Source organism: Malaya genurostris, chromosome 2, assembly GCF_030247185.1.
Source record: "Malaya genurostris strain Urasoe2022 chromosome 2, Malgen_1.1, whole genome shotgun sequence".
NCBI classification, from domain to species: domain Eukaryota; kingdom Metazoa; phylum Arthropoda; class Insecta; order Diptera; family Culicidae; genus Malaya; species Malaya genurostris.
The window spans coordinates 129,961,986-129,972,983 of NC_080571.1; positions in this window are offsets into that span (position 1 = coordinate 129,961,986).

Here is a 10,998-nt window from a genome sequence, read left to right on the forward strand (position 1 = left end):
TCCATGGTAAGGCATCACCACTACCGTACTACGTTTCGAACTTGGAATCAACTTTAATTGACTTCGATGCGCCATAAGCAACTGCTGCCCTAGAGAAATCTGAAAGAGATTTTTTGAAATTTGTTTAATGAACGTTGCATTGATCCATTTTTCTAAATCCGTTTTTCGGAAATTTCTGTAATACACCTTTTCCCCTACCGCTAGCTTTTCAAAAGGATCCGATTTCTTATCAACAAATTCGGTTTTAAATCTATATGTTTCATCATCCTCTCTCAAATAGTTCTTATAACTTTTTTTTGGATTGATCAAATCTAATAAAATTTTAGGTCTATATGACAGAATTTTCTCAGAAGGAGAAGTACTGTCTGCAGACAAACCATTGTTCCTGTAATTTATCAAAAACAAATTTATTTGAGCATCAATATCCAACGCTTTTGTATCTGGATCGAGTAAAAATTTTTTTAGTGTCGTTTTGACTACCCTTACCAGGCGCTCTGCTTGACCGTTACTTGCCGGGTTGTACGGTGGGCTCTTGAGGACTTTTATACCTTGTAATTCTAAAAAAGTAATAAATTGTTTACTGTTGAATGGAGGTCCACCATCGGTCACTAGTACGTCTGGCAAACCAAAGGAGACAAAAATCTTAGCCATTTTTTTTAAAACTCTTGCAGCATCGGTGCCATATCGCATTAACTCAACTTCGACCCACTTTGAGTAGCTGTCGACAATTAAAAGAAATATTTTATTTTCGAGATAAAAAAAATCAGCGTGGATCCTGCTGAAAGGGCGGCTGGTTGCTGTCCAAGCGCCCACGTCTTTGATTTTAGGAATGGCTCCCATTTTTGCACATATTTCACACCTTTTTACATAATCTTCTATGTCCCCATTTATTCCACACCAGTAAACAGATCGCCTAGCAAGCCGTTTCATTTTTATCATACCGCTGTGATTCGTATGTAGTAGTTTTAAAATACCCGCTTGCAAGCTAACCGGAATAAATACCCTATCTTTAAAAAGTACACAACCGTCGAAGCACTCTAACTCATATCTGCAAGAATAAACATTACGAAAATGCTTTGGTACATTGATAGGCCAACCATGTTCAATAAAACCAAACAGTTGCGATAGAAAGTCGTCTGATTTAGATTCACGGGTTATCATTGAATAATCCAGTGGAAACTCATTTGAAAAATTTAAACTTTTGACAAAATCACCATCCAGGCATTTTGGAACAGTTTGTTCCAATGGGAAACGAGAGCAAAAGTCTGCATTTCCCATTTGAGAAGATGGTCGATATTTGACCTCAAAATCATAAATCGCCAACTCCAGTACGTAACGTTGAAGTCTACTTACTATTAGAGATTTTTTTCCATTTCTTCCCAAAATGCCTAATAACGGTTTATGGTCAGTATATACCGTGAATCTCTGGCCAAAAAGAAATTTATGAAACTTCTTGATAGAACATACCACTGCCAGTGCTTCAAGATGAAGTATGGGGTAAGCTTTCTGTGCAGAGTTGAGCGAAAATGACGTGAAGCACACTGGTTTTTCAACACCATCTATTCTATGCGCTAGTACACCGCCTAGTCCATAAGAAGAAGCGTCGGTTACAAGTATTAATTCTTTGTGGGGGTCATAATATTCTAGTATATTTGCATTGAGTAAAGCTCTCTTGCTGTCTTCAAAAGCTTTATCACAGCTTTCTGTCCACTCAAATTGAACATTTTTCTGTAAAAGATAGTAAAGCACTTCAACTTAGACGACATGTTTGGTATAAACTTGTTGTAAAAATTAATTAATCCTAAATACGACTTGAGTTCAGTTATATTACGTGGTTTATTGGCCTTACTAATAGTAGAAATCTTTTCTGGGGATGGTAGCAATCCTTCATCCGTAATTAAATGTCCTAAATACATTAACTTGTCCACGAAAAACTTGCATTTTTTAAAATTGACTCGAATATTGGCTTTGGAGAGGCACTCCATAACAAGCTCCAACTTATGTAAACAATCATAAAAATTTTTTCCTGCTACAAGAATGTCGTCCAGATAACAAGTCACCCCTTCTAATCCCCGCAAAACCTGATCCATCGTCATCTGAAAAATAGAAGCACTTGATGATGCTCCCTGAGGAAGACGATTGTATGTATATAAACCTTTGGATGTATTAATTACAACAAACTTTCTTGATCTCTCAGAAAGCTGCAATTGAGTGTATGCTCCCGTTAAATCAAGAGAGCAAAACACCTTGCATCCGGCTAAAGATGCAAAAATGTCTTGAGCCGACGGTAGGGGGTAGGTATTCGGTAGAAGTACCTTGTTAATTGATGCTTTGCAATCTATGACCATTCGTATGTCTCCGTCCTTTTTCATAACAGCTATAACCGGAGATGCCCACTCACTAGCAGAAATTGGAGAAATAATTTTTTGCTTTTCGAGCATGCTTAAATGGTTTAATAATTTGTCCTTGATTTTATAGGGTACTTCATACGAGCGCTTGAATATTGGTTAATCATCTTTGAGGATTAATTCGGCCTGAAAGTTTTTTATTGGTTCTGAAAAGTTTTCATTAAACACTGAAGCATATTTAATATTTAGATTATTCAATATTTGTTCCTTACTATTTTGTAAACTCAAGTTCTGAACCAATTCAACCTCCGAAAAACCCCTGCGCCAACTTGGGTAGAAAACATCCATCCAATCTCGCCCAATTAGCGGAATAAAATTATTATCCGTTTTGAGAACGATCAACTTTGCTTTACTTGCTATATTATTTATCAAAACATTCACAATAATTTCACCTAAAGTATTCAAACGTGATCCATTAACAACTATCAGTTTACGCGTACACTTGGAGACGGTTGAGTCCGAAAAAAATTGTTTAAATAAATCCTCCCCAATTACCGATACAGCCGATCCAGTATCTATTTCCATTTTTAGTGTTCGATCGTTTACTTTAGCGTTTACTACACATGGATCGCTTATATTTCTCACTGCTGAAATCATAAGACACTCATAATCCGAATTTTCCTCTTCATCGCTGGATTTATGAATTTTTAAACGTTTGTAATAGTGCGCTACAGAGTCCATTGTAGGTTGCTTGTCTTCTACAAAATTAACTGAACCCGAGTTTTTAAACCGATAACAGTCTCTTTTGATGTGACCTTCACGTTTATAAAAATAACAAATCGCATTTGCGTAATTGTTTCTGTCGTGACTTTGAGATCTTGAGCGCTCACGTCTTCTGTCCGCCAATCGCGGATATGGACGGCCATGATTATAACTCACTCGACTCTCTCGATTCGAAAAATTCTGCCTCCAATCAGTATGGCTACTACTCGAAGCATCACGAGTGCCTATTCTATGCTTTATAGATAGTACATTAGAGTTATTAGTTTCCGTAATTATTTTAACTCGATTACCTGCAATCTCGCTATTAATTATCATTTTTTCTACCGCCTCTAACGCAAGATCATCTTCCATCAAAAGTTTATGCTGTAATACTTTGTCCCGTAATCCCATAATTAATCTGTCCCTAATAGCCAGGTCCTTAAACTGTTGAAAATTACATTGCTCTGCCAACAATTTAACAGCTAAAACAAAATTTTCGCTGGTCTCCGCTATGCCTTGAAAACGGTTGTAAAAACGGTAACGTTGCATGAGATCAGGGTCTACTTTGTCATAACGCTCCTTAAGCCTTTTAATCATGTCCGCATAATTAACATCGTCCAATTTAACAGTAGGAAAAAGAATTTTCAACTGATCGTAAACAGCATCTCCGCTTAGAGTAATAAAATAAGAACGTTTCTGCTCTTCAGGCACATTATTAAGCTTACAATATATTTCAAATCTTTCAATATAATTCGTAAAGGATTTACCCACTACGTAGTGATCAATCACCCCAATCAATCCTGTTGGCGCCATGCTGCCAAAAGTTTTTTTTTTCTATAAAAAGAACAAAATTTCCACTTACTTGGTTATATTGCGGTTACTCACAATTCGTTTGCTCACCAGAGATTGAGTGCTTCCTTGCGTTCTCTTCGTACTTCGTTAAATTCGTGTGGTTTCCTGTATGATGAATTCCTCTCTCCGTTTACCAATCAGCGCGCACTCACTCAAAACTATTTTCTTAGAGCTTTTACCTTCACATTCAAATAACGATTTCAGCTGTGCTTTTGCTCACCGCTATAATGTATACTTAGAGAACCACTAAGCTCTGCATTGCTCTCCTATCATGCAAGAGACCAAGGGCAAGCGTACAAAATGGCGCAATATATACTACAAGAAAGCTGAGCTGACCAGAACCGCGTGGTTAGCTGATTTCAACAATACCTCCTTTGTACTGCTTTCTTTATCTTTTTTTTAATTAATTTAGTATCACTGCAATTCCACGTTAACTGTGTATTAATCATGCAATTTCCTACACATTCCACTTTAGCTTCACTTAGCCGCTTCCAAGTAAAAAAACTCACTATAAAGATAGCTTTTCTCAACTATGTACACCTTTTTATCCAACCACTGCTAATGAACAAAATTAAATTCACACGCGAAAGGTATCGTGCTAAACCTCGTCGCCACTTTTGTATACTTTGTTAATCTAATTAATCTATTACGGTTTTAAATATCACATGCACCTTATAACGTTTTCTGATTTTCGGATAAAAAGACAAGAGCGACTAGTTACCTTCAAGAACTGCTTAAGACTGAGCCAAGCTCCTTTATTATCACTACTCTCGATTTGGTATCAAAACATCGCAAACTGTTATACGTGAGTATATAACAAAACCTTCTGCAACTAAGCTGGTAACAATTAATTCAGCAACCAACAAGTTCTTCCTCTACTACTGCTCAGTATGTAAAATTCTTCACGTTAACTCAGCTAAAAACGGTTGTCTATCCAGATGATGTTTCGTACTCGTCGACTAAATAACAGCGAAATACACAAATCACTGTGTTGCATCAATTGCGATGAAAATGTTATTTACAAACTGCGTGATCGTCGAGAAACGTCGAGGTAAATTGACAAGCAAATGAGTTCCTGACATCTATGTCACTCGTGCAAACAGAACCTCTAGCAACAGGTGATGTGAGAGATATATCAGCTCACTCTCCGATCCACTGAGTTACCGAAATGAGATAAAAAGATAAAACAAAATGGCGTGAGATAAAGCTTTTATATAATGAAATAATGACGCGATGCTTCCTAAGTTTTTTTATATTTACCGCTTATGTAAAATTGCTGTAACGCTCACATAATACACAATAAAACGACACCTTTCAATATAATAGAAACGCTTCTACTGTGCACTTATTTTCAAATATGAACCAAAGCGATAACAAAAATGTACTTACATAATTCGCTGTGTTTTCATAGACAAACTTACGCTGGTTATGAAAAGTAAAATTAAAATAGTATACTCCGGAAAACTTTACGGAGTCGTCCTTAATCCTCGTCGCCTATTGTAATAACCCCAAAGGCTGACAATGCTAGGCGGTAACAAAAGAATATATTGATCCCAATCGTTGTTGAATAGTCGTTTGCACCGCACGCATATAGCTCTTGGCTCCTGGAAATGTTTTCTGGCTACCTAGAGTTTCATTGATTCAAGGCTTCAGTCTTTTTCAAGGCTACCTGAATTACTAACAGTCTTTTTAAAGACTAACAATCAGTCAGCCTTTCTCAAGGCAATACAAAGAGTGATATTCTAATATAATCAATCTTTTTCAAGACTAAGACATTAATCAGCCTTTTTTTTAAGGCTAGCTATTCAAAGAACTATTCTTCGAACTAATCAGTCTTTATTAAAACTACCACAAAATCAGTCTTTAAAATCTGGATGTAAAAATAAAAGACATCGGACGGATTTCCCTTCCGTTGATTCTATGCCGTCTAACAATATTTACGAGATTCTTTCTGAATCCGATTGTAGCGACATAGAAGAAAATTCTTCAAAAATTACCAAAATGAACGCTTGTCGTTCTGAGAAGAAACAACAATCTATGCCACCAGTGACGGTGATGATTTCCGACTTCAAAGCATTCCGTACTGAGCTTTCTACTTTTCTCCAAGGAAGTAAAAGTCTCATTTCAAATCGGACGAAGAGAAGAATGTAGAGTCTTGGTTGAGGGATTGGAAGATTATGAACGTATTATCCGATATTTGTCCGAGAAACTTCATAAATTTTATTCATATGATATAAAATCAGGCAGACCCTTCAAGGCTGTCTTGAAAGGCTTATCAAATGATCAAAGTACTGATGAAATTAAAAATGGATTAAAAGAATCGCCCCTTCTCAAGTAATACTTATGAAAAAAAGAGCGAATGGTACTTCTAACCTAATACACTTCAATCGAAGTCACGTAAACAATTTGAAAACTTTAGAAAAAGTACGTTTCATTTCCCACATTAAAAATCATTGGGAACATTATAAACAGCATAGTCGTATTGCAAACTTAACGCAATGTCGTCGTTGCCAAGGCTTCGGCCATGGAACCAAAAATTGTCATATGGATAAACGGTGCTTGAATTGTGGTAAATCGCATTCGAAAGATGTTTGTCCAATGAATGAAACAACTGATAAATTTTCATGTTCAAATTGCAATGGGAATTATAAATCAAATTATTTGAAATGTCCTCTCAGGGGCAAAATTTAAAACGCTCGTTCGCTTAGACAACAAGTCAAACCAACGACCTTAAATTTACAGAACATACCTGAAAATAAAAAAAAAAACCGTTACAAATGCCACGCCTAATTCTTCTAAGGCACTTATTTCTTCGAGTTCAAAACAAGAAAGGTGGGTGGGTAATGTCAGAGACATAACTGGATGTCGTGAATACGAAAACAACTGACATGTTCCTTAACACTTCCGAATATCAATTAGTTGATCAATTGTATGAGTTATGCAAGCATTCCCTTTTTTCACATTTTTCGCAAAAACAAAGAAGGCTTCACTTGATCTCGATTACTGTGAATTTCACACAGCGGAAAGTGCACAATTCTAATCAAACAGTTCTAGATTTGCACTAATCTGAGGATATTTACCTTCGATTTGCGAGCAAGAAAGCCTAATAGTTCTTCAGAAAACTTTTAGAGCCATTAGAACGGCTGATTTTGTGTGATGCTCCCCACCGTTGTCCTTTTTCATTGTTTTTTTACCAATACAAACAACTGGCAGCTGTGACGCAATCGCTCTTGTCGGAAGCGAAACTAGCTTTGAAAACGACACACATTACATTTGCTCGCAGTGGCGATAGAATCCAAACTGATCCAATTTTTGTTAAGAGGTTTCTTTTCACGTGATTTCGCTTGTAGCTTTTTTACTAATGGGCGGTCCTAACGGCCTAAAATAGCAGCATATAGAATTTTAATGTCGATTATTTCATTTCGGATTTGCATAATTTATTGAAAGAAACTATCAATATGCTGTAGGGATTCGTTTCTAGCTTTCAGAAGGACCAAATTGAGGAACTCACTACGATATTCACCACTTTTCGGAACATTTTTCTCGAACGATTTGTTTACAGCAGCAGATATTTTGTTCTCTTCCTCAGAACGCGTTCTGATTGGCTGGTGCTGTCATGGGTTAAATCAAACTGGTTTTTCAATAGTGTACTATTGAAAAATTTCAATGTTGTTGCAATACACGTTCAAGTTGAAAAATGTCGATTCTATTGGTAGTTAGATTATATAAATCCTTTCACAGATCACTGAGCTATGAGCTTTAAAAATACGAGCAAACGCGCCCTTTGATACTCGTTTATACCAAACATTTCAGAAAAGTTTAATTTTGAATTGTTTGAGATTATGTCACACAACTGAAAATTTTATCATAAAATTGTGATCATATTTCTGATGCCATGTAACAACAATTATGTTGATTCGTTAGATACAACAAGAGATATTCACAATCAAAAACTTATCACTCTCTCAGAGGGTAAATTTTGAAAAGGCGCCCCATAGTAAAGTAAGTCGTATTCACGACAAAACAGGTACGCCTTCCAATTCGTCTTGTAACGAAAACAATTTATTGACAGGTAGATCGACCACGTCATCATCCTCTTCTAATGTCAGTTACGCTAGTGTACCAGGTAGAAATCTACCACTTAATTCTTCTAATGTAAATAATCAAAACACAGGAACGCCTTGCAGTTCATCTTCTAATGAAAACAATTTATTAATAGGTAGATCGGCCAAATCATCTTCTTCTAATGGCAGTCTACCTACCAATATTCCTTCAATGCCATTCGCTTCTTTAAATGAAATCGATTTTGGCGATATAACTGAAAATAAAATGATCTACCTACAAGATCAACTTTTTCAAATGATTATCCGAATTAATTCGACTTCATCACATTTTGAAGCATTTCAAATCGGATGGCAATTTTCAAATAATATTATAATGAATTTAAAATTTAACAGTGATGCTAAATAATTATTTGAATATTTTAAATTGGAATTGGAATTTAAAATCGAGTGAAGATGAATTTTATAATTCTCTAAAAGTTCACAAAATTCATATGGCCATTGTGACAGAAACTTTCCCTAAAGCAAATGTCGAATTGAAAAGTAATCCACATTATGTGGTTCATCGATTTGACAGGTTTACTGGAATGGGTGGTGGAGTTGACAATTTTGTCCAACAGCAAATTAAACATCGAATTTTACCTTCTTTCAATACTAAAGTTATTGGAAGCTTAAGAATCGAAGTTGAAACCATTCATGGAATTTATTTCATCGCTGGAGCATATTTGCCATTCCAATGCACCGGCGAACAATTAAATTTCTTTAAAGGCGATTTGCAAAAACTCACAAGATATCGATCGAAATTTTTCGTAATAGAGGACTTAAATGCAAAGCATGTCCAGTGGAATTGTAGGCAAAAAAACAGTAATGGTAAAATACTTCATAATAAACTCTCAGCTGGTTACTTCACAGTTCTTCTTCTCAGTAATCCGACTTGCTTCTCTTCCGTGAAAAACCCGTCTACAATTGATCTGGTTCTAACAGATCAGTCACATTTGTAGTGAACCGGTTACACATGCTGACTTTGACTCAGATCGTCTTCCTGTAACATTCAGACCTTCCATCGAAGCTATAATTAATCCAATTAGTTCTATATTCAACTATCATAGAGCTAATTGGTTGGATTACAGATCTCACATTGAAAATCATGTGGGTCGTGAAACTATTTTAGAAAATTCTTCGGACATCGACACAGCATTATTATTATTTCATTATCGTAATTCTATAAATTCAATAATTCTGTATAAAATGTTCAAAACGACGTATGTAACAATGAGAGTTTCTCTTTGTTTACTTTCTCTTTTGATTATTACGGCACTCTGAGCAATCCTTCTCTCCAATCATTTACCGATAATAATAACTAAAGCTATCATCTTTTAATCTGCTCTGGAGAAATTATCGAAAAAAGCAGGAATATTTCGCAATAATCGAAAGAGAAAGTAAACAAAGAGAATCTCTTATTGTTACATACGTCGTTTTGAACATTTTATACAGAATTGTTATATTTATTCGCAACAGTTATCAACGTTACCACTAACCGTACTAATAGTCTTGAGAATCGAAAATTAAGTTTTAAGAATACTTTCATATTTAATGTAGCTATAGGAAAAGCTAACGAAATACGAAGTTAATTACCTTACAATCACATTACAACGCACATGTATCACCTTTTCTTTAATGAACTTATTTCCCGCGCGCACTACTAACCGAGTTGCATATCACGGACAGAAAGTAAGATTATCCTAATACCGAGCTTTAATAAAGCAATAATTATTCGTGAACGGAATTGTCCGGCCGAATATTGCCGAATAAATGATTTAATGACATGTTCCAAATTTGCGTTTCATCCCTGCCGGATCGTGTTCCAGAACATAAACGGTGTAGATGCATTTCGATCTATTATCGAATACCTTTTGATGAATTGATTCTTTACTGTGATCAGAGAGAGAGAGAGAGATGACTCTCTTCTAAAATATCGCACGAGACAGGCCATCGTGAACCCCTGTAAAGTCAATACACGTATGCTATAGGCCAAAATATTAGTAACTAAGAACAAAATACTATGAATGTGTAGCAGATATTTAGCTTGTCGTAGAGGTACAAGTAGTAGATGGAACCAACGGTTACATTACCCCCCCATCCCTCTCAGAAATAAATTGATTATCACTTTCTGTACAGTTGACAGTGGTGGTAGTGTTATTTACTTTCAACAAATACACATACCATCATGAAGTTACTGCACATCTTCTAAGGCTGTCTAGTAAAAAATTAGCCGATTTTTTAAATAATGCATTTTTTGAAGTGGATCTCGTTGTCACTCTTTTTCTAGGAGGAGAGGAGCTTGCATTTCCCTCCTGAGAGGGTTGGGGGGCTTTTAATTTTGAATTGTTTGAGCATTTCAAATCGGATGGCAATTTTCAAATAATATTATAATGAATTTGAAATTTAACAGTGATGTTAAATAATTATTTGAATATTTTAAATTGGAATTGGAATTTAAAATCGAGTGAAGATGAATTTTATAATTCTCTAAAAGTTCACAAAATTCATATGGCCGTTGTGACAGAAACTTTCCCTAAACCAAATGTCGAATTGAAAAGTAATCCACATTATGTGGTTCATCGATTTGACAGGTTTACTGGAATGGGTGGTGGAGTTGACAATTTTGTCCAACAGCAAATTAAACATCGAATATTACCTTCTTTCAATACTAAAGTTATTGGAAGCTTAAGAATCGAAGTTGAAACCATTCATGGGATTTATTTCATCGCTGGAGCATATTTGCCATTCCAATGCACCGGCGAACAATTAAATTTCTTTAAAGGCGATTTGCAAAAACTCACAAGATATCGATCGAAATTTTTCGTAATAGAGGACTTAAATGCAAAGCATGTCCAGTGGAATTGTAGGCAAAATAACAGTAATGGTAAAATACTTCATAATCAACTCTCAGCTGGTTACTTCACAGTTCTTCT